The 26893-nt window shown below is 40.7% G+C and overlaps 2 pseudogenes; one reads left to right on the forward strand and one right to left on the reverse strand.

Moving 5' to 3' along the window:
* The window catches only part of LOC122691402, a 193642-nt pseudogene that overhangs the window by 96650 nt on the left and 70099 nt on the right, over positions 1–26893 (reverse strand).
* On the forward strand, positions 20591–21845 carry LOC122691401 (annotated as a pseudogene).

Here is a 26893-nt window from a genome sequence, read left to right on the forward strand (position 1 = left end):
TTCTTTCATTTGTCATAGACTTTTATTTTCTTGGTCCTTTCTTTATACCTAGAACCCTTAAGCAAAAAAGGTGGGTGGAAGCACATTTTACAAATTTATTCTCATGCATTTAGTGTTGAAGTCAATCTCTAATTGCAAAATTATTTTCCAGGAGGAACTAATTATCATAAGATTGATACTTAGTGCAAATTTAGTTTCTTTCCAGTCTGCCCTATTTGTGTAAGTTCCTTTTTTCACTGTTTCTAGTTTGCAGCTAAGGGGTTCCATATTTCCATTGGTCTGGGCTACTAGCAACAATGTTTATATAGTGATTTTTTTTAAATGTAAGTAAAATCATTGGCAACTTCAGAAGGACTTGGCATACATTTCTCAATGTCTACTACTGTGTCTAATGAATATTCAGCATTTTCTAGTGCATAAGATAATCAATTATGCATTTGTTATATTACTAAGCAGTAATGATTTCAACAATATATATTCAGAAACCAAATTTGATTTACTCCTATTTATGTTTTCCAGGATCATCTCTGTTCTATTATATGAATCTCTACATTTTGTTTCAGTCAATATTCCCCAGAAAATAGAATTTAGATAAATGTGAAGGTGATTTTTCTTCTATACCTGTTTACTTCTCTAACAAAAATTTCCAGGAGAAAAGGAGGAAAGGGGAAATCTTATCAAATCAAATATTATATCACTTATATTAATTTGATAGGAATAACTCATTATGCAATTTGGATCTCAACTTCATTCTTTACTTCCCATTATGTTCATGCTCTAATATACCTCTTGGACAATTTTTTTTTAATGTGAAATTAAGAAGAGACAAGACATATGTGGTTTTTCACAAGAGGAACAGAAAATCCATATGAATCCAGGACACTCATCAACAATATCCTCACCTGCTAAGGATTAGGTGAAGCTTGTGTATACAAACTAAATCAATAAAATGTACTCTGTACTCTCAACTTTTTGAACTCTGCATTCCGCCTGGTCTTTCATTTTGTACCAACCAGGCAAAGGCACAGAGGTAGCAAGATGGAATTTCCTTCTATGATCTCTTTGATTCACTCAAACCAGAATCTATTAGCTCTTCTCTCCTGAATGGAAGAAGATGAATTTTGAAAAGATGGAGTTCATGAGTGCAGAAGATTTATACTTCTGATTAGACCCTGACAGTCGTTCCACTTGTTCCAGAAACTGAAGGGAAAGGTTTATGGGGGAAAAGTGGGGAGGGTGAGAAGGAGGGGATGAATAGCTATATCATTTACGTTTAGCCACAGAATATATTATACAGCACACTTGATTTTACCTCTCTCCTGCCCTTGACAGACATTGCTAATCAATCAGGTCACATTTCCCACTGACATGGGTATAGCCTCAGAGTCTTTCTTGGCATAGCTTTTTAAGCAGCTGTTACAAATCTATCGGGTTTAGCTTAGGAGACTGATTTACTGAGTGCATTATTTATTCATTTATTCAACATTCATTGAACATCTAAACTGTGCCAGGGATGTCAAAGGCATTCAAGAGCAAGACATGAAACTTACATTGTAATGAGATGAAAACTTTTTATTGCCTTTTTCAGCCCTACACATTTGCTAGGCATACAGTAGGTGCTCAATACATTTCCTTTGTCACATTGCTATGAATTGGCTTGCGAAGAGCATTCTGGCATCAGCTGACCCTGCTAAGAAGTGGAGTGTGGCTATGGTTCTCTCTGAAATAATAACATTTGTTCCACCTCAATTCACTTCCTGCTTAAGGTCTATCAAAAACAAACTCACCCTCAAAATGAGTTCTCCACTGGATATGTTTCAAGGGGCAGGAGTAGATATCCAAGAGAAGAATCATACTTGGAAATGCAACTCATCCCTTAAATCTGACCACTGCATGTCTTTTAGATCTGCTGATTAGTCTTGCTAGAACACAATATCAGACTCCATCCTCAAAGGAAATAAATTAAGCTGCACCCCATGAGAACAAATGGTTGACACTGTGCTCTTGCAAGCATCTTGTGTGCAGCTGTGAACAGCTGTGTTAGTGCCAGTTAAGCTGTGATAGCATCACAGGGGGCGGGGGGCAGCGATAAAGGGCAATTCATTCACAAAGCACTATTCAAAGGGTCTCACAGGTGTGTTCTAAGGATTGGTTTTCTGCTATCTTCTTTCTATCTAAAATTTATCCTGAATTTAGATGATTGAGTAATAAAATTCTCCCAGAATTATAGGTCTGCTCTCTCCAGGGATGGTGTTTTCAGAATACATGCTGTGACATTCATAAACAAATATGAAATAGGGAGAAGCATTCCCCACTTGACAAAAAAGAATTAGCTTCTGACTCTCTGGAGTGATTCTTTGACCACTGATTCATTCCCTTATGAATAAGCCTCAGTCTTCCCTGCCTCCGATAGAGGAAAGCACAGAATGTGCCAAAGAGACTGGTTCTTTCAGAGAACGGTTTTATTTATCACCCTTATTTGCAATTTTACTCCCCTAAAAGGAGCCGTCAGCTGCTCATCCATTGACTACAAATGGCCAGCTCTTTTGGTGAACAAGGACGGGGTCAGATGCTAACTGCTGGTGAAGGGGACAGAATGAGGAGAGAAAAGGGCATCGTGCAAAAAGGAGAATGAAATGGCATTTAGATGTTTGCTTTAAACAGACTTCAATTGAAGGGGAAATTGTGTACATGAGGTGCTCTCTTAAGAAATGAGTTAGGAAATAAAGGAGTCAAATTAAAATTGGATAGAAATCCTAGGGCAGTGTTTCCAAATGCTGGCCCAGTTCATGGGACACCTCTTTGGAATCAACTGCCTAGTAATCAATTGCCTAGTAAACTTAAAGCTGCAGGTCTCTAATCACAGAATCACTGGGAAGTTATGTCTGGGGTTTTCTGACTGACTCCCCCAGATGAGCCTAGAGCATACGGTTAGATTTGAGAATCACTGTTAGATCCTAGGCTAAATAAACAAACACAAAGATTAACAAAGCTGATGAAATATTTAAGAGGGAAAAACAGTGTATAGAACCAGAAAAAAGAGATGGCAGGGCTGACCTATCTGAAGACAAACTAATATAGCATTTTGCAATAAATGCACGGTTATTAACTGAAGACTTACAATGTATCCAGTGCTACTCCAAATGCTTTCTGTTTCTCACTTTTTAAAAATCTTTGAATTGTAAGGAAGTCATAAGCAAGGAAGGATCCAGGAAGCAGACTGCACACGAGACACAGCATTTTTAAGGCACTCCGAGATCGCACAGCAGGTAGGTGGCTGAGCCAGGCTTCCAACTCAGGCAGCCTGGATCCAGAACATGTTTTTGTTGCTCAGTTGCTAAGTCCTTCCCTACACTTTGCGACACCTTGAACTTGAGTCCACCAGGCTCCGCTGTCCATGGGATTTCCCAGGCAAGTAGGTTGCCATTTCCTCCTCCAGGGGAATCTTCCCAACCCAGGAACTGAATCCAAGTCTCCTGCATTGGCAGGCATGTGCTAAACCTCAACCAGATACTGTTTTCCCTATGCAAATGCAGGCTCTGAGGAAACAATGTTTAATAAGGTAGTATCTCCCCTTAAGGAGTTCATAGAAATTCATGATGTCTTATAGCAAGTGCAGTGAGTAAAGTGCAGACAGAAACTTAAGAGATCCCTGCAGGACTTGAAACTCATTTTTATCCTTGAGATTTTTCATGGTTTGTATGATTAAGCAGAATATAATTTTCTGAATATAAAACTGCCATTAGATTGGACACTATGAACCAATATTTGACCACTTTTGATCTACAACAAGGGAAATTCCAAAAGATAGCACTGAAGAGAGGAGCAGAAATAGAAAAGCTCATTTCTTCAATTGTGTTTTGATAATTAATAGGTCATCTCTCTGTGAGAAAAAGTTGAGGTTCACCATTCACATAATGACCTAGTTATTTGTCATGTATTTACAGACCCCTGGTTAAAAATTAAGCACTAGCTCCTTAACCATATTTAAATATTACAAACAACAATATGAAGAGAGAGTATTGTTTCTTTCTATTTTGAAGATGAGAAAACTGAAGCCAAGAAGGTTTAGATTAACGTGCAAATAAGAGGTAAAGCCAGATTTCAGACCAAGGTTTGCAAAATTCCAAAATTTGTGGTCCCCTGCCACTCTGTAGCTGCAGGTCATAGGTGAGGATGTTCACTTTCACATGTTATAACTCATATTTATAGCTGGCACCCACCCACCTAACATTAGATGTGTTTACTGCCTCCAGATGACATGAAACACGGTAGATGTCATCATTAACACTCTGAGTACTTAAGCCATATTAATTCATTCAATCAGCTTACAAACGAGACATCTTTTATACTTTTGTTACCCAAAATATTTTATGAAAATGAGTCAATCTGCTAGTCTCTGAAAAAAAGTTTTTACCTGTTTCTTTGTTCATCAGAGAAAATTCTGACTGCTATTTTAAAAATGAAGTAAGTTCTTAATCCATCAAAGTAATCCAATACCACCCGATTCAAGATCAGAACAGATATTAAAAATGCCTCAAAGAAGAACTCACCAATTTAGAGTTACTGAAGGGACAGGCAATTCTGAATTAATAAAAATCTTAATTAAAGTATAAGTTATAAGAAAGTATATCTTATTACCTTTTGATATCTGATGGATGAATGAATCAAACTGGAGTGTGGAAAGTATAAGATTATAAAATATGAACTGGGCAAAGACAGAACCATGGGGAGATCTCATTGGACCTATTTTGATGACCAGATGAAGGCTATTGAATATAGTTTTACATATATTTATGGACTTCCCTGGTGGCTCAGTCAAGAGTCTGCCTGCAGTGCAGGAGACCCCGGTTCAATCCCTGGGTCAGGAAGATCATCTGGAGAAGGAAATGGCAACCCACTCCAGTATCCTTGCCTGGACAATTCCATGGACTAGAAGCCTGGCAGGCTATGGAGTCTCAAAGAGTCAGACAGGACTGAGCAACTTCACTTTCACTTTATGTATATTTATAGGTCAAGGTGCTGTTATACTTTGAGGGAAAAAGTAGTTTGTGGAAGCCAGTAAAGATTTCCTTTACCCTTACAATCTTTTTATACTGTATTCTATATATAGATGCATGTATAAATGCCCAATCAGTAAGTCATGTCTGACTCTGTGACCCCATGGACTAGAGCTCACCTGGGCTCCTCTGTCCTTGGGATTTCCCAAGCAAAAACACTGGAGTGGGTTGCATTTCCTTCTCCAGGGGATCTCCCTGACCCAGGGACTGAACCTCTATATCCTGCACTGCAGGCAGATTCTTTACTACTAAGCCACTTGGGAAACCTATATGTATATATGCATATACACTGTACTACATAGAGACATAAAAACCAATTTACTGATATCAACTTTCTTAAGCTATTATTTCAACACAGACAGGTATGAAGAGTTGGAAGACAATGATAATAAACCCATGACTGGAAATTTGCAATCCTCCATCTGAGGATGAGAGGCAAGAGGGAGAGAATATCGATACGTCTACAAAAAGAATATAGAGACTGCTTTCAATTATAGCAAGTAGTAATGGTCCTACGATACACATACATACTAAGGCAAAGCAATATATATATATAGTATTATATATAATCTGTGCCATATATATGAAATCTCACAAAGATAATAAGCTCCCCAGATTTCATCTAAATAAACACAAAATTTGAATTGTTAGGGATGGAATTCATAAAGTCTTTTTATAGTGTCAAGCTTAAAAAAAACAACTAAAAAGGGACAACTGAGTATGGTTTTTCTATTTGAAACAGCCACACTTTGTTCCATCACATTTATGACTCTTCTCATACCAATGTCACGGAAAACAAAATTCTTATTGGCATTCATTTTTGGTTTGGTCATTTAGACCTACCTCCAATATCTTTCAAGAAGAAAAAGTCATCTTCTGCTACAAAATAGGAAGACTAGCCAACAAACAATAATGAATAATCTTGAAGGGAACAAAGAAACACACGGGAAAATATGATGTATCTATTGCTCATAACACATTATTCCAAATCTTAAGGGGCTTTAAACAACAAACCTGTATTATCTCACATGCTTGTGGGTCAGGAACCTGGAAGCAGTTTATCTGGGTGGTTCTGGCCCAGGGTGTCTCATAAGGCTGCAGTCAAGGTATCAGCCTGGGGACACTACCTCCTGGATAGGACTAGGGAGACAAGACCTACCCCTAGGACAGGAAGGAAGTGGGGAGGTCGTGCAGAGACTGAAAACAAAGCCAATAATTGTAACAGTGCACTGTCATAAATGTTATGTGGACATGGTCTCTCTCAAAATAGCTTACTGGACAAATTTAAAGCCTTTTCTATGTTAACTAAACGCTTTTCCGTGGCTGTAATTTCTCCAGTTTATGGTGCAACAGAAAATCTAACATGGATTTCTCCTTCACAATTTTACCAAGAGAAGAGTCGTTCTTACCAGAGATCTTCAGGAACCGCAGCATACATTTTTCCTTTGCTTATTAAGTCAAGGACTTTCCTTATGAACGGTCCTTCTGCTCGGTGTCCTTTCAGCTGACAGAATGTGACTCAGTTAGCTTCAGAAGCAAAGGAAAGCGTCCTTCTCTGACAGACGAACGGAGAGACACCAGCTCACGCACTGGAGCACGTGCTCTTCAGGGCCGAAGGCTGTGGTGGGGGCTGCTTTATATACGCCAAAGCAAGGAGGGGGCGGGGTTCTCTCCGCACGTGCCTGCGTGCGTGCCAAAGCAAGGAGGGGGCGGGGTTCTCTCCGCACGTGCCTGCGTGCGTGCGCCTAATGGATTCCGAGGGCCGAGTGCAGCTTCTCGGCCTGCTGCCTCCATCTTGGATTGACGTGTCATGCGCGGTTCTTCCCGTGCAGCCCACCAGCCGTTTTGCTATAGGAACTTCCGTCTGATGTGCCCGGTGCGAGACCTCTGTTTACAGACTGCCTTGGCTGATGTCCGGGATCCTAGACATCAAGATGGTTTTCCCCCTTCTCTGATGAGAATGACTTCTTGTATCCAAACAGCTTGTGCAAAAATAATGGCTTATGCTGAATATCTGCGTATTGTTAATTTCTTATGATGCCTCATTTACAAATTAAATTTTCTTACGGGTGTGCTTGTATAGGAAAAAATATTATATATATAGGACTTGGTATTATCCATGGTTTCAGGCATCCATTGGGGGCCTTGGCACTTATTTTCCACAGATAAGGGGACCACTGTATACCCAGAGGTGAGATTTCTTAATGCTATGGTGATTCTATCCTAAAAGTTGGTTTTGGTTTTTTTTTTTTTAATTTTACTTATTTATGGCTGCACTGGTTCTTTGTGAGGACTTTCTCTATTTGCTGCGAGGAAGGGACTACTTTTTGTTGTGCTTCAAGGACTTCTCATTGCAGTGGCTTCTGTTGCCATGGAGCTCGGGCTCTAGGGTGCGTGGGCTCAGAAGTTGCAGCTCCCCGGTTCCACAGCAAAGGCTCAATAGTTGTGGTGCACGGACTTAGTTGCCCCGAAGCATGAGGGGTCCTCACAGACCAGGAATCTAACCGGTGTCTCCTGCATTGGCAGGTGAATTCCTCACCACTGAGCCACCAGGGAACCCCTATTTTAAGATTTTTGAGGAATCTTCATCTGTTTTCTGTGGTGACTGCACCAGTATATTCCTACCAGTGATACGAAAAGTTTCTCTTTCTTCCACAGTCTTGTCAACCCTTGTTATCTTCTGTCATTTTGATAACAGCCATTCTAAGAGGTATCTCATTGTAGTTTTGATTTGCATTTCCTTGAAGATTAGTGATATTAAAAATCTTATAATGTACATACTGGCCATTTGTGTGTCTTCTTTCGAAAAATGTTAATTCAGCTCCTATCCTCATTTTTTAAATCGATTTTTTTTTTTTTCTATGAGTTGTATGAGTTCCTTGGCTATTTTGGATATTTACTCCTTATCTGATACATGCTTTGGAAATACCTTCTCCTGTTGCCTCTGCAATTTATTGATGGTCCTTTGCAAAACTTGAATTTTCTTATCATTATTTGTGTCCATTATACTGGAGTTAAAGTGCTAAGCCTGGATGAATCTACCTGCTATCTTCTCTTTAAGTTTAATACTTTAAGAAATTCATAACTTTGGGGGAAATTTTTTTTTAAGCTATGGTGCTTAAATTCCCAACTCTTTAGTTGTCCTTATAGGCTGATATCATTTATCATTTATCATTTGTCTAGTCGCTGAGTCATGTCCCACTCTTTTGTGACCCCAGGCTCCTCTTTTGACAAAATTTGCCAAGGAAGAATACTGGAGTGGGTTGCCATTTCCTTCTCCAGGTATTGAAACTGCATCTCCTGCATTGGCAGGTGGATTCTTTACCACTGAGCCACCACAGAAGCCTGACTTTCTCATTACTGAGACTTGTTATAGCACTATCACTTCTTTATATTCTCCTATTTTTAAAATATATATATATATATATATTCATATTCAAAAAAACTAAATTAGCCTTATAGAAGAATAATCGGATAAGAAGCTTCACCACAAACGTAAAACCCATCCTTTCTCATGTCCATGTTCTTCCTCTGCTTTCCTAATTCAATGAAGATAGTACTCTTTTTTTCTATCAGTGTCCAACTTTAGAAAATCTGTTTGACACTCTACATATCACCTTCTCAAACGTGTTATCTGCTCCTCATCCTGCCTTGTCCATCACTCCTCACAGTAGGTGATATGTACCTACCTTTACCCACTAACACAGATGCTTCTCTCATTTGAAATTGCAATACTTCACTTTCTTTCTTCAAGACATTTAATAATGTCTGTAATAATTACATGTATTTGTTGGAACTTCTGTAATGCTGACAGTGTTCTAGTTCTTGCCCTAAGAGTTTACACAGTTTTTATCTTATTAAGCTCTATATTTACTATGTTTGAGTAGTTCTTTTTCACATGTTTCTATTAGACTTCAGAAAATCTTAATTTGATATATAGATTTCTATCATACTTAAATTCTAATTGCATTTGTTATGAAGAACTCATGTCTGTATTGCACAATTGCCCAATATGAACATTTCATTATTAGTTAAGTTTTGGAGTAAAAATTCAGCAAAAAATTTTCTTTGCCAAAAAAAAAAAAAAAAAAGGAAAATGAATCCAAGATGGAAGCCAGTCTTTTTATAATCTAGTTTTGGAAGGAACTGCCTCACTTCTGCCAGATTCTGTGTATTAGAAGTGAGTCAGCAAGTCTGACCCACACTCAAGGAAAAGGGGTTACTCAAAGGCACAAACACCAAGAGAACCATCTCAGAGTCTGCCTACCACAGTGCATTTCTTCTGTGCTGACATCTCCATTCTATAGACTATCTCTTAGAGGTTGTCATTTCTGCAAAGCATGCCCTGGGAACACTAGGAGGAAAAATAAAACAAGGACAAAGTATCTAAACCATGTTTTGGCTCTTGGTTTCTCCTCCTGTTGAATCTTTTCCCTAACCCACTTACAGAAAAAGATTCTGTTCACATGATTTGTTCACCCAGAGATTGGCTGAAGTATTGGATGAAGATTGGGTGAAGTAGAAATATTGGTCATTCCCCTTGTATGACTTGTGAGGAGACAGGGAGACACCCCCCACCCCTTCTTAGAAGAAGCTACTTGATCCTTGGGGTGTAAATGTACATTCTCAAAGGGGGCAATATCACTCCCAAGGCAGGAAAAACTGCCCTGAGGGGGCAAGAAGTTGTTAGTCTTTTGATTTGTAAAGCACAGATGTACATAGAGTACATAAATAGATACACAGTATATTTGTGGTATTAAAGTTTTATGGTGGAATGATTAGGGAGAAAATGCCTTCAAAAGCTGCTTTAGGAGAATGATAATGAGAAAAGATTGAGAAAAACCTGATGCAGTGCAGGCTAGTGAAAAGAGTTCTAAGACAAAGGTTTCAGGGAGGGAGGGTCTGGGATGCAGATTTAGCTGGGGGTGGAGAAAAGGAGATGAAATTTGGAATGTGGCAGACTGTAAATGAATTTTCCCATGTACATATTAGGCTTTGGTTTTACTCCTTGATCTGATTTTAACTAATTGCTAACTTCCAGGGATTCCTCACAGTTTATGATCCAGTGAGAGTTCTTTTCCGGTTTTGGAGCAAGGCTTTGTACAAATTCATTCTAAACATGTTTTCTAACATTTCTGGGAGACTTGGGTTTGGTGGGAAAGGTAGTGACAAGTGTTCAGTTTACCATCTAGACACGGAAACTCTTCATTATAGAGTGAGAAAAGATTGGCTCCACTTTCCCTTTTTTCCCTCCTTCCCCCCATTCCATCTATTGGATGGAGATAAAGTCTGTGAGTTGAAGTAAGGCAGGAAATGGACTAGAAAATAGGCAGGAGGGTGTGGAGTTGAGGAACTGAGTGCAATACAAGAAAACTGGTCTGATCAGTCACCATATGAGGATCTGGTGCTGATGATGCTCCTAATGTATCCAAATTTCTGTTTTCTCATTTGTAAAATGAAGGGTTTGTATAAAATAATACTTACGGTTGACTTCAGCTTCAACATATGTCCCCATGAGATACCATCTCCATTTTCACAGTAATTCCTGAAAGCACAGCTGTTTGAGTTGTGCATCTTTGGGTTATGGTTGTGATTCTCCTGCTGCCATTTGAATACTCAGGGAGATCAATCAAGGCCAAGCTGTTAACCTATAATTGTCACCTTCACGTGAACTCTATCACTGCAGTAAAGGCAAAGAAAGAGCCCAATTCTGTGGAGTCTTATTGGATTCGATATAGGAGCCAGGTTTCAAGTCCTGTGGGCCCTCCAGGACTTGAAAGATACTCACAACCTATCTAGGCAAAATCACAATTTTACTTATTACAATGAGCCACATGAAATCCCCATTTTTGTAGGTCAAAAATGGGTGAATATTGCAAATGTATATAGTTCAAACAACTTAGAGTTAAACCAGCAGATCACTCCCTTTTAATGAAAAGCAAGCTTTTTTTTATTAACTAAACTTATATCTATCTTATGATACATTAAATAATTGTCACTGATTTCTATCCCCATCTTCCTTTGTTTTGCCATTTTTCCTATGTCTTTTTGTCATCAGTTAAATCCAGTTATCACCTGAATTTGAAGGTGAAAACAAAAAGATAAGTGTCTACTTATACTGAGCTTGCTTGAAAAGCAAAAAATATAAAGTTATTTTTCTGGTTCTAAGGAGAAGTTGTCCCCTAATAGATGTGGCCAACCAGCGGGTGGAGAGGGAGGTGGGAGGGGGGATTGGGATGGGGAATACGTGTAAATCTATGGCTGATTCATATCAATGTATGACAAAACCCACTGAAATGTTGTGAAGTAATTAGCCTCCAACTAATAAAAAATTAAAAAAAAAAAAAAGAATGTAAAGACTATGCAGAAAGAAGAAAACTCAAAAAATCTATCATTAAAATTCTCAGAGATATGGAAAAAATATTGCATCTAATCAATAAGAACAGGATGCTATAAAAAGAACCAAAACACACACACACACACTTAAAACTTAACAGCATGGTAACAGGAATAAAGGAAGAGTTGGAGAATGAATTTGAAGAAATCTCCCAGAAAGTAGAGCAAAAAGACAAAGAAATGTAAAATTAAAGAAAAGATAAGAAATAGAGGGCCAGTCCAGGAGGCACAGCATCTGAATAACAGGAATCCCAGAAAGAAAGAACAGAAAAAAAAAAAAAAAAAAAGAATGGAGAGAAAATAATTAACAAAATTATTCAAGGAAACTTCTCAGAACTGAAGGAAACCAGTATCTGGGTTTAAAGGACCCACCGAGCACTCAGATAGATGGAAGAAAACTGGTTATGCCTGGGCATATCGAGGTGAAATTTCAAAACATTGGGGAAATGAGTAGTTCTTACGGGGCATCACTGGGGACTCAGTGGTAAAGAACCTGCCTGCCAGATTCTGGGTTCGATCCCTGGTCCCGGAAGATTCCACATGCCGCAGCGCAACTAAGCCAGTGTGCCACAGCTCTTAGGCCTGTGCTCTAGAGCCCGAGAAACACAACTACCGTGTCCACGAACTGCAGCTACTGACGCCCACAAGCCCCAGAGCCCGTGCTCCACAAGAGAAGCCACTACAGTGAGAAACTCACACACAGAAAGGAGAGAAAGGGCTGCATAGCCATGAAGATCCGGCACAGCCTAAGGGGAGGAATATTATTTTAAACAGTAGTTCTTACAAATAGCCTAAGAAAAACCGCGAGAACACATCAAAACAATTAAGAAACCAAATGGCTTGTAACTTCTCAACAGCAACGCTGGAAGTGAGAATATAGTGGAGCAACACTTTCATGTCACTGACAAACATTACTTCCAATCAAGAATCCTCAGTCCCTCAATCTAAGAGTGAGGATAGAATAATGATATCTCAAAAAAGTCATCTCCCATGCGGCTTTATCTCAAAAAATACTGGAGGCTGTGTTCCACCAAAACAAGAAAGTAATCTAAAATGAGGAAAATGTGAGGTTCAGGAAGCAGGAGGTCCAGCGCAGAGAAGCAGCAAGTGGAATCATGAAAACAGTGAAGAATGATCCTAGAATCAGGAGTGTGAGACAGAGAGGACTAATCCAATTTCATCAATGTGACTAATGAGATACACAGGCTGAGTGCTATCACCACCAACCCCATTCCCTCCCTTGCCTTTTTTTAACCACCTTTTCAACCTGAATATAAAATGCTCAGGTGAGCCTGACCCAGACTCTGTGCTTTGGCTCATTCTAACCACATGTGAATGAAGCTCCTACTCAATTCCCCACCTATGCCCAATCCCACCTTGAAGCCTTTACCCACTGAAGACTTTCTTCTCACCCTGATTGCTACTTCCCTCCTATGCTGGAGAGCTGTGGTGGCCAGAACCACAGAATTCAGAAACAGAAGAACAGAGATGTTCTTGTTAGCGTTTTTCTGCCAGGCATCTGACTCACACAACAGCCCTGCCAGGTTTTCTGATTATGGTAAACCTTTTGTTTCCCAGAACTCACTCATGACCTTGAGCACTAACTTCCCCAGAAGAAGCTCTGTAACCCTCCAGGAAAAATGAAGCCCAGCTATGATCCAGAGACTCAGTTTGGTCTCTCTAGTTATGGAGGCCACAGTGGCAACACTGCCCTTCCCTTACACACCCAGATGCAGAAAAGTAACTCAGCTTTTCAAACCAAACGTCTCCTGGGGGAGAGGGAAAAGGGAGACACGGGGAACGACTCCACTGGGAGCTTCTGGACACTGATAATGTTGTTTGCTTAACCTGGAAGTTGATTACTTAAGTGTTCATTTTACTATTACTCTTTAAAACATAATACACATTATATACATTCTTCCCCATATAGTATATGTCCCACAAGTTAAAAAAAAAAAAACTAAGACATTAAGAAAAACTGGTTAATAAACCCCATTTTAACAAAGTTAGTGCTTTACTAAAATGACTAAAAAGTTACAACGACTGAAAACTATAGCACTTTCACAGTAAAGGCACAATGCTGCCCGTGGCAGAGAATTACTGAGTGACAACCTATGAAAAAACAAACTGTAAGAGAGCAGGCAGCCTCGACACGGCATCTACACGAGCTGAGGCCGTGTGTGACTATTACCTGTTGACTGAATCAAGGCTATGATAAATCTGAAAAGACGTCCATCTTGAACAACTTACCGCTGCACTGGCACAATTTCAGCAATTCAGAAAACCAGGTTTTCCAAAATAAATTGTAGAGGCATCATCATAACCAGGAACTGTAGAAATTGAACACTTGACTAAAATTTACTTGTTTTATGGTGTGACATGCAACATCAGACTTTAAAAAACAAAATATAAAACCCCTACATTTTAATTAAACTTTGGATTTCCACCTATTCTTAATTAACCAATAAGAGCTGGCTCAGATCAATGGTATCCATTCCCATTGATCTTTACCTGCCCTTACAGCCACAAAAAGCCTGATCTGCCCTGTAAGCAGGATAGGAAATGCCTTTCAGAGGATCCCAAAAGAGACCTGGGCTGGAGATAAACACGTGGAAGCCACTTAGCATACAAACAAGCCGTAGCTGAAGTCCTGGCTGTGATCAGATTATCCATGGAGAGTGTGAGGGAAACAAAAGATAACGCTCACAGGAGAAATTCCAATATTTATAGGCAGATAGATAAACAGGTGAAAGGCTGAGGCACTGTGTCAGTGATCCTGGGAGGAAAGGTGAGAGGAGGGCTCTAGACGCCCACAGAGGAAACGGGTTCAAGAACGGGAAAGTGCTGGCTGTTAAGAGCAGCGGGTAATTAGCATCAGCAATCAGGAGGGAAGGCAGTCTTTCTACTACGTGCTACGCAGCAGGTTAATCTCACTCAATTCTCCCAACAATGCGATGAAATGGCTACCGCTGTCACCCCATTTTACAGACTCGAGACTCAGAGAGGTTAAGTATGAGCTCAAATTGAGAAAGCTGGTAAATAAATCCACCTACACTTGCAGCTCTTGCAAGATCTAAAAAGAGACATAAACTCAAACTATGAGCACATACTCATATATAGTCTGTAGAGTATAAACCATTCTTCATAAAACCTGACATCTTCCAAGGTAGGCCATGAGTTTTTTTCACCCCTAAAGCTCACACAGACAAGAAACGAGGCCTTAATTTCTTACATAACAGTCCGAAGCAAGTTTCAAGAATAATGGCTTAAAACTTCAAATTAACATGTAGGCCAATTTAGCCTTGGGGTTTTAAATGACCAACTTTCAGAGAGCTGGTTTCTTTAAATCAATTATGATCAATATAAACCAGATGGCTGGACTGTCAAACTGTATAGAGCTGTCTGCGTGATAAGGTCACTGCATCTGTCGCTGGGAGACTTTGGGGAAAGGGTCACACGCAGAACTCCCTAACCTCACAGCCCGTGTAGCTGAGAAGAGTCCACCAGGGATTAAAACGTGCAGGGAGGGGACTAGATGGGGTTACAGCGTTTGACAGCGTTCGCCTGTCAGATTATTGCTGGCGTTTTTATTTGGGGAGTACAGAAAGGAAACAAAATCAAAAGCTCTCCACAGCCTAAATAGCATCTAAGGGGTTTATCAAGGTATGTGATTTTATTCCTTCAACTTTAAACCACTTTTTACTCCATCTTATACAAACAATACAATCTTAACAGGCGCCATACTGTGTCTGATATCAGGAAGGATATTACCACAATTAAATGTTATTTCTGTGAGGATACGTGTGTTACAGGTTGAGACAAGATCATATATAGTATTATATTGCAATTTGCAAAATCATCTCACTCCTGCTGCTTCAGAAACTCACTCTGGAATAGCAATGACTGGAAAGCTACAGCAGTCTCATAATACCGGTGCGATGATGTCTGCGGCAGAGAGCTACAAAAAGAGTGATAAACATCATCTATCAAAAAATAAAAAATAAAATGTAAAAAAGAGTAGGTAGCTTGACATTCCCCACAGATACTATATTTATTCACACAGATCTGCAGCTCCAGTCCCCCTATGTACATTTCTATTTCACAATTTCCGCCCGAGGGATGCCTGTCTTCAGGGCAAAACAATCTAAAAAATAAGAGAGTAACCACTGGGCTCACGTGGAGTTAACATGCTTATAGGAACATTTTTCAGGATCTCTCTTTTAAGTCATAGACTAAAATAAAGCCTTGGGAATAGGTACTGTCTTGTCTGTCAATAAACATTCTTAATCTAGAGTGATTTCAACTCTCGTGTATTTGTTGCAGACTTTTTCACTGGGAAAAATGGCATGACCAGCAACAGTAATTATTTAATTACTCTACGCCAGAAACATAAAGGGACAGAAATGCGAACATGGAGACACACTGTATGGCTGCTTCACAACCACAATTAAGTCAGGTGACCTCAGAAGAGGAGTCTGGTCACGCACTACTGACCTAACTGCGGGAGGTAAAAAAGATTTTATCTTCCAGCCTGTAGAAGAAATTAGCCAGATTTAGCTTGAATTTGTATGCCTTCACTACAGTAAATAAACTAACCAACAGTCCATTCTTTACGCCTTCAGAATGTACCAATGAAGCCGAACTGAAAGGCTAAACATTTAGAGCACAGGCATTCTTCCATAAAACAGAGAAATCCAACATGTAAAAATTCATTGATCTGAAACTTATTGAGCATAAACCAGTGCATTATACCTGACCTGAATCCTCACCATTTTAAATTTTCACCCTCACTAAGCAACTTGTTCCAAACAACTCACCTGTTAATACAAAGCAGTATTATTTTCTCTATGCATTATAATTAGGAAGCAAAACAAGATAAGGTAGGTAAGACAACTTTTCCTCTTATATTTATAATGCTGAAGACATGTTAAAAATAGGGCTTGATACCCTGACAAGATACAGGAACTTTAAAAAAGTGTATATGTATATGTCTCTATGCTTGCAAAAAGAACAGTTTAATTCAGAATCCCATAAACAGACTGTAGGAATTACAAACACAGCTGCAACCAAGATAATAGAAATGACCACAGCTAAAGTGTATAGCACATGACTCCATACTAGGCGTTACCCTTCAAGTTTCAGATATGCTGACTTGGTTACTCCTGCAGCAACCCTACGAGACAATTACTGAATCACCCCCACTTTAGGGATGAAGAAGCAGGGCTGACAGGGAGGTTACAGCCACACAGCTCCTTACTCTGTGCCAGGGCAGGGATTGAAGACCAAGCCATGTGCCTCCAGAGTTCAAGCTCTTAACCACTTTGTTATACTGTCTCTATGCCTTGGAAAATGTTTATCAATAACTTTACAGTTAAGATCTTATTTGATCTTCACAGTAACAGTCCCCTGTGAAAATATGATCTATATGTCCTAACTGTGTAGAAAACTTTCCTGGAATAGAAGAATAGAAATTTTGAGCTTACTACATCTACACTAGAATAAGCTGTTAACTCGAGAGACAGTGGCCTCTCCTTCCCTGGGCTTCGGTACTCGAAGAGCAGCCAGGCAATGAGAGCAGAGCCTGCAAATTCACCGATGTGGGGGGACACAGCCCACTGCGGAGACCAAGGTGCGGCGGGTGGGGAGAAGGCAGAGAGCTAAGGCCGCGGAGGGGCGCAGAACCCGGACGACCGGGGAGTCAGCGGAGGTCCCTGTGGGAAGCATGACACCGTCGCTACCCTTTTTAAGGGAATAGTTAAGTCAGTGCTGTAGAAAGCCTCAATAAACCAAGGGAGAGCATGTAGAACTGTTACATATTCCAGCTGTTGGCCTGAACTAAGGGCACAGAGAAGATGGTTCTGAGGAAAACATAATGTTGTGATCAACAGGCTGCAGAGAGAAAGGCGTCAGGCACTGAGATTTCTTTAAAGCTCCAGGCTTGAGAGGCAGACGGTGGTATCCCCTTTAACCAAGTCCGGGAGTGACTCTGAGTAGTAGCACTTTAGAGAGACGAAGAGAAGCCTTTTCTTGATGCCTTTATTACAGATTTTAAATCTGGGGAAGTCCTTTTTCCCATCCAAAGAGTTCATAAATAGAGATAGCAGAGCAAGTTCTTTATTTTAAAACAGCCTTTCTGAACAGGTAAAAGATGGCATTTGCAGGCCTCAGTCCAACTTCTAACAGGCAGGGCACGGTACCAAGGCTAGGAAGCCTGCCTCCTCGTCCAGAACTGATGGGTTAATTCCTACACTTAATAAGGAAGAATAAAATTTATGCAGTTCAACAAGAAAAAAAAAAAACTATCCCCTAAAGACACTCCTGGACCAGTCCCCAAGCTCTGCACCTGAGGGGACACTGAGCTTTACTGGCCCACCGGCCCAAGGTATTGTCTCCATATGTACCACTATTATTCTCTACCTCTTTCTGCACAAATGTGTTCAAGTGACATTAGGTCTCAAGTTTTCACAAGACAGAAGGACATTGCTAAACAGTACCGTTTAACAAACAATGGTTGGAACTCAAGCAAGAGGTTGGGTTGCAGACGGATAAAGACACACATGAAACCGAGGCCCAAGAAGCGGGCACCCTGTGAGAGGGGAGATCCCCACATCACCGCCTGTGCATGATCGTGAAGAGAAGAGAAAGCCACTCAGTCGTGTCTGACTCTTTGTGACCCCAGGGACTATACAGTCCCTGGAATTCTCCAGGCCAGAGTATTGGAGTGGGTAGCCTTTTCCCTTCTCCAGGGGATCTTCCCAATCCAGGGATTGAACCCAGGTCTCCCGCACTGCAGCCAGATCCTTTACCAGCTGAGTCATAAGGGAAGCCCAAGAAAACTGCAGTGGGTAGCCGATCCCTTTTGCAGCATATCTTTCTGACCCAGGAATCGAACTGGGGTCTCCTGCATTGCAGGCGGATTCTTAACCAACTGAGCTATGAGGAAAGCCCATAATAAGTGCATGACAAATACTTCCCAAATAAAGTATATGGATTGATCTCTGAATTATGCAGCAAAATAGTGAATGAGGTAGTCCAAACAGGTGAACTTTACATACATTTGCTCTTATCTTTTTAAATATTAGGTTAAATTCTTAATAGTTTTGGTGGTTTTCCCAATACATTTTGTCTTCTTTAACAAAGTATATAAAACATAACCCTTTTTCATAAACTTATAATTTCCAACACTAATTTTCTCACTACAGCATAATGTTATGATCTCCTTAGAAGTTACTATTGGCTCAGAGATATTTAGCACACCCCTAAATATCCCCAGTGTTCTTGCCTGGAAAACCCCATGGATGGAGGAGCCTGGTGGGCTGCGGTCCATACGGTCGCTAAGAGTCGGACATGACTGAGTGACTTCACTTTCACTTTTCACTTTCATGTATTGGAGAAGGAAATGGCAACCCACTCCAGTGTTCTTGCCTGGAGAATCCCAGGGACGGGGGAGCCTTCCAGGCTTGGAGGGCTACAGTCCATGGGGTCGCAAAGAGTCAGACATAACTTTTTTTTTTTTTCTCACTGTTCTTCATAGCAGCTGTACCAATTTATATTCCCACCAATAGGGCAGGAAGGTTCCCTTTCCTCCACACCATCTCCAGCACTTATGGTTTGTAGACTTTTTGATGATAGCCATTCTGACCAGTGTGAGGTGATACAAAGAAAATCTTTTCCAAGGTTATACCTGTTCTCTGGAGACAGCTCACAATTCAAAGACAGATCAATATGTGTATGTATATGTGAAGGGGAGGGTAGTGAGAGGTGTATAAAGTCATGGTTCCCTGAGATCAGGTGACCTGAGGAGCCATTCTAGTTGGGAGTTACTGAAACCTTCCTTGTCACTACAGTGCATTCCAGCATCTCCTTGGGCCCAGTTCAACTTCCTGTAATCTCCCACGGGGTTTACTCTCAAGAGCCCTGCATGCAAATCTCTAAGCCAATTTCCCAGGGAAGCCAACCTAAGAGGGTGAAGACTATTCCTTCCTAATGTCTCTCTCATTGATTTTATTTTTAACTTTTTATTATGGAAACATCAAATATATACAAAAGTCAAGAAAAGAATACAACTCATCAAATTTATAAACATCTTGCCATTCTAGTTTCATCTAATCTTTGTTAAAACTATATTCTTTTAAAGTAAATAATTTCACCCATAAATACTTCACTATGTATTTAACATATAAAGGTTTGGTTTTTTTTTTTTTTGAGGCAATAATCATGCCATTATTATAAGATATAAATTAATTGTAATTCCTTAAAGCCACCTAAAACCCAATATGTATCCAATATTCCTTAGTTGTTTCCATTTTTTTAGAGTACACATTGATTTGCAATTTTTTTTATCAAGAGGCTCTTTAGTTCCTCTTCACTTTCTGCCATTAGAGTGGGATATCATCTGCATATCTGAAGTGGCTATTTCTCCAAGCAATCTTGATTCCAGCTTGTGACTCATCCAGCCCAGCATGATGTACTCTGCATATAAATTAAATAAGCACGGTGACAATATACAGCCTTGTTGTACTCTTTTTCCAATTTTGAACCAGACAGTTGTTTCGTGTTTGGTTTTAACTGCTGTTTCTTGACCCACATACAGGTTCCTCAGGAGACAGGTAAGGTGGTCTAGTACTACCAGGTCTTCAAGAACTCACACAGTCAAAAGCTTTAGCTTAGTCAACGAAGCAGCAGAATTTTTTCTGGAACTTCCTTGCTTTTTCTATCACCCAACAAATGTTGGCAATTTGATCTCTGTTCCTCTGTCTTTTCTAAATCCAGTTTACACATCTCAAAGTTCTCTGTTCACATACTGCTGAAGGTTAGCTTGAAGGATTTTTGGCATAACTTTGTGCGCATGTGAAATGAGCACAACTGTATGAAGTTTGAACATTCTTTGGCAGTGACCTTCTTTGGGACTGGAATGAAAACTGAACCTTTTCCAGTCCTGTGACCACTACTGAGTTTTCCAAATTTGCTGGCATATTCAGTGCAGCACTTTAACAGCATCATCTTTTAGTATTTGAAATAGCATTTACATACAAGTGTACACAGTATGTTCAGCAAGACAGGTCATATCTTATATGAGGCTATGAAGCAAATCTCACTGCGTTTAAAAGGATTGAAATCATACTAAAATTTCTAATAACAACACAATTAAATTATAAAGTAGTAACGACAAGAAATCTAGGAAAATTCGAAGTACTTGAAAATTAAACAACACCCTTCCCAATAATCCCTGGTTAAAGGAGCCTTTAGAAAACGTGTCTAACTTAACAATAATGCAAACACAAAGTACAGTTGATGGAATGGACCTGAAACAGTGCTTCGAGGATAACTTACAGCTTTAAATACTTGTATCAGAAACAAAAAGAGGTCAAAATCAATGACTGGGAGAGGGTCTTAGCTACATACACACTGCTGGCTGGGCGTGAGGCCTTGTGCACTTACACTGGAGAAAGAAGGTCCACCCAAAAGTGAAAACTGGGGCAGACTTATGAACTGCTTGAAAGTGGGATGCTGAACATTCCCAAACCTTGTCGGCAAAAGTGGAAAGCCTTAACGGCTCAAGGTGCTCAAGCACACCTGACTGATCACTGGCTGGACTGCTAAGCTATTGGAAGCCAGGCTCAAAAATATTTTAGAAGACGGCGGGGCGGGGGGGAAGCACATAACTTTCTACTTCAAGAAACTGGTAAGGGGTAACAAGATGGCGACTGAGACGGTGGAGCTTCATAAGCTGAAGCTTGCTGAACTAAAGCAGGAGTGTCTTGCTCGTGGTTTGGAGACCAAGGGAATAAAACAAGATCTCATCAACAGGCTCCAGGCATATCTTGAAGAGCATGCTGAAGAGGAGGCAAATGAAGAAGAGGTACTGGGAGATGAAACAGAGGAAGAAGAACCAAAGACCTTAGAACTGCCTGTCAAAGAGGAAGAACCTCCTGAAAAAACGGTTGATGTGGCAGCAGAGAAAAAAGTGGTAAAAATTACATCTGAAATACCACAGACTGAGAGGATGCAGAGGAGAGCTGAATGATTCAATGTACCTGTGAGTTTGGAGAGTAAGAAAGCTGCCCGGGCAACTAGATTTGGGATTTCTCCAGTTCCATCAAAAGGTCTGTCGTGTGACACCAGGCCTATGGTTAACCTGGATAAGCTAAAACAAAGAGCTCAAAGGTTTGGTTTGAGTGTCTCTTCAATCTCCAGAAAGTCAGAGGATGACGAAAAGCTGAAAAAGAGGAAGGAACAATTTGGGATTGTCACAAGTTCAGCTGGAACAGGAACCACAGAGGATACAGAGGCAAAGCAGAGGCAAAGAGCAGAGCGCTGTGGAATTGCTTGATGAAAAGCTTTTAATGCTTTCTGTTCTCCGGTGTTTTCCACCTCTTTGACTCTTCCTGGTCACCTACATACCTAAATGCACAGTTATGTGCCTAGGTCCTGCCTTGCAATGAGGGTGCATGTACCCCAGGTACATCTGTGAACTCCAGCAGCAGTTTGACTTATTGCAGTTCCAACTTTAAGGTTTTTGTTGTTGTGTTGTTGTTTTTTAATTATTATTTTGCTTGTTAATAAAAAAAAGAATAGAAAAAAGAAAAAAAAAAAGAAACTGGTAAAGAAGAGCAAAGTAAATCCAAAGCAACTTAAAAAAGAAAGAAAACAGCAAAGCAGAATCCAAAAAAAATAGACATCAGCAAACAAGACAGAAAAATGAAGTCAGCCAAAAGCTGGTTCTTTGAAAAAAGTAACAAAGTCAGGAACCTAGAGTGACTGAGGAAAAACGAGAACACAAATCAATCCCACAAATGAGTACCTCTTCAGATTCGGTAAACTTTAAAACTAACAAAAAGCACAGGTGAAGTTTAAAGTTATAAGCAAGACTCTTTGGAAATCCAGTACTGAATAATCACCTCAAAAACCACATCACAACTCTGATGTTTATCTGTTCAGCACAATCACAAGCTGGGCTTTTAAAAGGATGATTTAACATAAACACACCCATACTAGGGACTGAAGTGAAGCTGTAAAGCCAGGTATCTACCCATCCCCGTAAACTCATCATGAACAAGCTCCTAAGGCAGCATATCAGGAATTTCTGTAACTCCCTGAATGGGGGCTAGCTTTACAGAATAACCACTAGGTTTTTTTTACCTCTTCTACAGTGCCTTCATCAATTTTTGCTTTTTAAAATTTCTCTGTAGTATTCATGGTGTGTTCCAAACTGTGACTTTCAAAACAAATGAAAAGCTAATTTTCCTCAAGCTATTTCTATAAGAATTACAGGCAGAGAGATAATGCCTTACAATGTATTTGAGGGGTTTCCCTGGTAGCTCACACTGTAAAGAATCTGCCTGCACTGCAGGAGACCTGGGTTCGATCCCTGGGTCAGGAAGATCCCCTTGGAGAAGGGAATGGCTACTCACTCCAGTATTCTTGCCTGGAGAATTCCATGGACAGAGGAGCCTAAGGACACATAAGACAATGTCTAAATATTGAGAGTAAGACTAGGAAGTGCCAGTACATTTGAAATATTGTTGAGCTCTTTCCCCCATTTAATAAGACTGCATTGCTGCTGCTGCTAAGTCACTTCAATCGTGTCCAACTCTGTGCAACCCCAAAGACAGCAGCCCACCAGGCTCCCCCGTCCCTGGGATTCTCCAGGCAAGAACAATGGAGTGGGTTGCCATTGCCTTCTCCGAAGACTGCATTAGGTATATAAAAATCCTAAATATGTCTGAGTTATTCAGATGTGACCATTACAGGTGATTTCTTATTCAATGACTCTGAGAAAAATTCTCAAACAATGAGGCTCAGTGATCTCCTCCATGGCATCAAGTCCCACACTGGCCACAGGCTGTCTTCCCAGACAGAGGGGAAGAATGTGAAAAAACAAAGAAACAAAAAGCAACAGGAATCAAACTAAATGGCACTCAGGAGAAGAGTTTTAATCATTTTGATAGACCTGAGAAAGAGCTGTCATAGTCATGAAAATGCTTTGAAGAAATCTTGATTAGACTCAGCACGATGAAGAAATTAAAAAAAAAAAAAAAAGACAGGTGTCAGTTAAAAAGCAACTCCTTAAATGTAAATCAAAAATAGTTTGTAACTGAGCCAAAGAAGCCATTACAAGCTGCAATATAAACAGGCATTTAATGATTTTTCCAATGTTATGTTATTGATCTAAGAGGCCCTGTGTTTCCGCTGAAATGAATAAGTAATTTGTTTAAGATAACATTAACAGGATTTGCAGCATATTAAATATCTTCGGTCTCGCTCATCGGTAAAATCACCATGATAAAAAACAAATTCTACAGTGTCTTTCAGTGAAACATTTGCATCATTTCAGAAATCACAGCACAAGGCCTGAGACACGAGATACACCCAGCAAGTGCAAAAAGGCATTTCTAAGTCATGACACCTTGAATGGCATTTATTCAGCTTCTAACATATTCATACACTTCTAACATTATTCATACACTTCTAACATCAGACACTACAACTCGAAGCCCTGAAAACACAATGGCAAACAAGAGATGAGGTCTCCGCTCTCGGAGTTTCCAGTCCATCTGGGAAGACAACCAGGGAAGCAAGGTATGCTAAGAAAGGGTACCAGGCTCCATACAGAGAACAGGGCCCAAACCGCTGTAAAGGAAGCCTAAGAAGATCCTGGAGACACGGATGCTGAGGCTGAGGCGAGGATGGAAGTAGGACAGAGCCAGGCTTCTGGGGGGAGAGGATGGTTTAGTAAAAGACGGCTCCTGGCTAAGAAAACTGCAGTCATAGGCACAGTACATGCAAATGGCCAGGTATTTACGTTAAGAGTTGTCTTTTCTGTCAGAAGAGAGACTACTGTGGAATATTACACTTGCTTAGTAAAGCTGCATGTATCAAAAGACAAGTCACAGGACTTTCCTGGTGGTCCAGTGGTTAAGAATCCGCCTTCCAAAGGAGGAAAGCAGGTGTGATCCCTGGTTGGGCATCTAAGCCCACGTGCCGCAACTACTAAGCCCTCCGGCTCTAAAGCCCATGCTCCGCAACAAGAGAAGCCACTGCAAGGAGTGAGCACACTGCAACTAGAGAGTAGTCCCAGTGCGCCAAAACTAGAGAAAGCCCACATGCCGCAACAAAGATCCCCAAAATAAAAATAATAATAAAATAAATAAAAAATAAAGAAGAGAAGGAATTAAAAAAAAAAAAAAAAAAAAAGCAGCCACCTAACTTCTTAACCTAGGAAGAAGAAAGGTAGAAAGGTCACAGTTTCATCTTGGCCGATTCCCTACATGGCCCTTTCACAGGCCAGGCGTGAGAGGGGGATCCAGGGCTGAGTGCATTTGTGCCTCAGTCACTCAGTCGTGTCTGACTCTTTGCAGCTCTGTGGACTGTAGCCCGCCAGGCTCCTCTGTCCGTGGGACTCTCCAGGCAGGAATACCGGAGTGGGTAGCCATTCCTTTTCCAGGGGATCCTCCTGACCCAGGGATCAAACCTAGGTCTCCTGCATTGCAGGCAGATTCTTCATCATCTGGGCCACCAGGGAAGCCCCCAGTGGTGAATAAGACGGCCAAATGAACAAATCAGAGGACTTCTGTGGCTACGTGATTCTGAAATCTAGCTCCCTGATTTCAGGTATCGCTGAATAAAATAGAGCTTAAAAGCTACTGTACTATTGAAAGATGCAAAAATAAGTAAGGGAACAATCATTACAGGACATCAAATACAGTATAACAGGAACATTAAAAGAAGCTTTGACACCTCTTACCCATAAACAAGGAATTATGTTTGCATTTTCAAGTAAATACTACTCACTAGTGTCTTACAGATTCCAGATTTACACACACTTATGTTTACTGTTCACAGCGAGGGAGGCCAAGCAGTATCATAATAATTACTACCAATTATCAGGCACTGCTGGTGGAGTGCCAGACTCTTTGCTGGGAACTTAAAATCTGTGATTGTGGGGCTTCCCTGGTGGTCCAGGGGCTAAGACTCCGAGCTCCCAATGCAGGGGCTGGAGAGCCCCTGGTTGGAGAACTATATCCCACAAGCTGCAAAGAGTTCACATGCTGCAACTAAAGATCCTGCATGCCACAACAAAGATCAAAGATCCTGAGTGCCACAACTGAGACCCAGAGCAGCCAAATTAAACAGACGGACAGACAGTGTGTGATCTCATCTTACAAAGTAACTATCATCATCTCCATCTCTCAGTGAGGAACCTGTGGCTTAAGAGTTTATGTAACAGGCCTCGAGGTGCGTGGCTGACAGGTGGCAGAGGCAGGTTAGGTCCCATGTCAGTGTGACTTTAAAGCCTTTGCATCCCCTTCGCTCCCATTGCACGGCATAATTCCTTGTTTACGGGTAAGAGGTATCAAGGCTTCTTTTAATGTTCCTGTTAAACCATATTTGATGTCCCGTAATGATTATCCCCTTAACTCATTTTTGCGTCTTTCAATAGTACAGTAGCTTTTAAGCTCAGTGACCAGAGCGAGGGAGGTGAAGGGCAACAATGAATGAGTAAAGATGTGACGAGATTTAGGGTGGAGGACTTCCCTGTTGGTACAGTGGGTTAAGAATCCATCTGCCAATGCAGGAGACATGGGTTCGATCCCTGATCTAGGAAGATCCCACGGGCTTCGGGACAACTAAAGTCCCTGCAACACAACTCCTGAGACTGTGCTCTCGAGTCCGGTGCTGCACCTACTGAGCCCACACGCCGAGAGCCCGAGCTCCGCAAGAAGAGAAGCCACTGCAATGGGAAGCCCACGCGCCACAAGGAAGAGCAGCCCCCGAGCGCCACAACTAGAGGAGGCCCACGCACGGCAGGCAGACCCAGCACAGCCAGAAACAAATGAGAGAGATACATGGGGGAAGAAAAAGATTTGGGGTGGGGAGTTCCCATCAGTGCTCTCTCAACCATGCTGAAGTCTCAGGACCGTCTTAATCTCAGGGGCCCTGCCCCCACACCTGAAGTCATCCTTCGGTTTCTAATAATCCATTCCCTTTGGATTCCATGTAAACTGTCTTTCTAAGGATTGTGGGGGCATGGGTCACAAATAAGCAAATGTGAAAACATGTCACTATTAACAGCAGTATCATTCACACCCTGTATCCAGTACTGTTCCTGGTGTCATGAGCTCCTGCGGTGCCTTTCATATTGAAATCTACTTCGAAACAACCATCATAAAAGTTCAAAGCAATGCCAGCTTTATATACATAATCATTTCATGTAATCCTCACAACAATCCTAGAAAATCCGTAACACAGTCCTCAGTTTATAAAGATAAGCAGAAGCTTATCAAAGAATCTGCCCAAGGTCACACAACTATAGCAATATGATTCCAGAGCCTAAACTTTCCATTTCTATAACATGGCATATATTCCTGTGATGGTTATATACTTTTTTTTTTAAATACCAAAAAAAATTTGACCTGAATTTGTGTTTGTAGAAA

Source organism: Cervus elaphus, unplaced genomic scaffold, assembly GCF_910594005.1.
Source record: "Cervus elaphus unplaced genomic scaffold, mCerEla1.1, whole genome shotgun sequence".
NCBI lineage: Eukaryota > Metazoa > Chordata > Mammalia > Artiodactyla > Cervidae > Cervus > Cervus elaphus.